The sequence below is a fragment of the Bos taurus genome, chromosome 18 (assembly GCF_002263795.3).
Source record: "Bos taurus isolate L1 Dominette 01449 registration number 42190680 breed Hereford chromosome 18, ARS-UCD2.0, whole genome shotgun sequence".
NCBI classification, from domain to species: domain Eukaryota; kingdom Metazoa; phylum Chordata; class Mammalia; order Artiodactyla; family Bovidae; genus Bos; species Bos taurus.
Window position 1 is genome coordinate 8,880,451 of NC_037345.1, and position 2,421 is coordinate 8,882,871.

Here is a 2,421-nt window from a genome sequence, read left to right on the forward strand (position 1 = left end):
AATGACACTTTAAGGCATAAATTCTTTTGGCTTAGCATTCTTAAAAGAATGATAATAGCAAAAGTGATGCAAAATCTTCAGCATGATTATGATGAAGCTATATTTTACAAAAACATGGTGTAATATGCCAGTAATCCCATTCAGCATCCTGGATTATTAGGTCCATTCAGAAGGGACTGATAATTTATACAGTCAAACTTTAAAATTTATGGATAAAGACAATCCAATGTTGCCACTGAGAAGTATATCTCTTAACATATACAACTTTCAGGCCATAGTTTTGAGGTCTGAAGTATCAAGTTGCTTTGATGAATTAGTTGGTTGGCACTTATGAACACATTTATTACCTAGTCATCTTTAAAATAGGTTTTCAGAGTACCACTGAAACTTTTGGAGTACTTCACAGACCCTTTATTTTGGTGTTCAAGTGCCCTGTGGTTCTGGTATTGATATTTCTTGAAGACATTGATTGCTTTTTATCAAGAAGTTCTTTTACTGCACTTGCTATTTCCTTGACCGTCTGCAGAAACCTCACTCTGTCATTGGTCTCATCTGGGATCTTACCAAGAATTTGTTTAAGTGCTTGTGCCTTTTCATTTAGGTCTTGGAATTCTGACTCTGGTTGTTTAATCATATACTCTTCTACATCATCAACTGTCATTTGAAGAAGGGACTCTGTGAAGTTGACTCTACACTTTTTTGTCCCTAAAATTTTCATAATGATGTCTTGTATGAGTCATGGATTTTCTTTTTTCAGCCTTGATGAAAGCTACTCTCAGTGTCTGAGCTCAGACAGATTTATTCGTTCTATCTCATTAAACACAGGATACATGACTGCATAGAGGGTCATAGAAACCACAGAAGTGGTCTCAGCTTCATCTCTTCCATTGTCATCCTCATTGAAAAGCCAACTCCTTAGGGAGACCACATTATGAAACTGCAACTGAATCATAAATCTCTGTCAACATTTGGCTCTTCCTTCTACAGTTCTCCTCGGCTACTGAGGCACTGACTTCACTTCCCACCTTTGGAGCCGTCTTCCTACCGCATTTTTGTTTGATCATCTCTCAGTGGACATTTGAGTTGTTTCCGTGTCTTGGCTATTGTAAATAGTGCTGCTATGAACATAGGAGTGCATGTGTCTTCTCCAGATATTTTTCCGGGAGAGGGATTGCTGGATCACATGGTAGTTCTAGTTTTAGTTTCTTAAGGAACCTCCGTACTGTTCTCTATAGTGGCCGTACCAATTTACATTCTCCAACAGTATAGGAGGGGTCCCCCTTTCCCCACACCTTCTCCAGCATTTATTATTTCAGACTTTCTGATGATGGCCATTCTGACTGGTGTGAGGTAGTACCTCATTGTAGTTTTGATTTGCATTTCTCTGATAATGTACAACCTTGAGCATCTTTTCATGTGCTTTTTGGCCATCTGTAGGTCCGTCTAGTCCAGGCTATGGTTTTTCCTGTGGTCATGTATGGATGTGAGAGTTGGACTGTGAAGAAGGCTGAGCGCCCAAGAATTGATGCTTTTGAACTGTGGTGTTGGAGAAGACTCTTGAGAATCCCTTGGATTGCAAGGAGATCCAACCAGTCCATTCTAAAGGAGATCAGCCCTGGGTGTTCTTTGGAAAGAATGATGCTAAAGCTGAAACTCCAGTCCTTTGGCCACCTCATGAGAAGAGTTGACTCATTGGAAAAGACTCTGATGCTGGGAGGGATTGGGGGCAGGAGGAGAAGGGGACGACAGAGGATGAGATGGCTGGATGGCATCACTGACTTGATGGGTGTGAGTCTGAGTGAACTCCGGGAGTTGGTGATGGACAGGGAGGCCTGGTGTGCTGCAATTCATGGGGTCGCAAAGAGTCAGACACGACTGAGCGACTTAACTGAACTGAGTTCTTGTTTGGAGAAATGTCTATTTAGATCTTCTGTCCATTTTTTGATGGGTGACTATAAGATGCTTAAAGCAGAAATCATAACCTTGTGTTGCAAGGTCTATATTCATAGATGGAAGAAAAAGATATGTGAATATCGCACAAAGTATGAGGAAGGATAAATGGAATTGTGCTGTTGTGGGAGAACTTCATTTGCTAATTAAGAACTTAATATTATTTTAGGCTGGACTGTGATAAATTAAATGTACATATTGTGAACTCCAGAGCAGTTCTGTTCAATACAGCAGTCACTGGCCACATGGGGCTACTAAGCTCTTGAAATGTGTCTAATACAACTGAGGAGATGAATTTGTCATTTAATTACTTAAATTTAACTGAAAAACTGAAGTGGTGTACGCATTCTTCTATGAGGCACCATTTTATTGTTTTTACAGAACTATCTTTCACTTTAACAGTTGTGATATGCTACAGGTGTGAAAATTCAGATCAGATTTCAAAGATAGTATGAATATAGTTTTAGAATC

At 39.6% G+C, this 2,421-nt stretch overlaps 1 pseudogene; it reads right to left on the reverse strand.

Moving 5' to 3' along the window:
• Positions 1–251: 251 nt before the first annotated feature.
• LOC782968 (programmed cell death protein 10-like) lies at positions 252–1,112 on the reverse strand (annotated as a pseudogene).
• Positions 1,113–2,421: the final 1,309 nt, after the last annotated feature.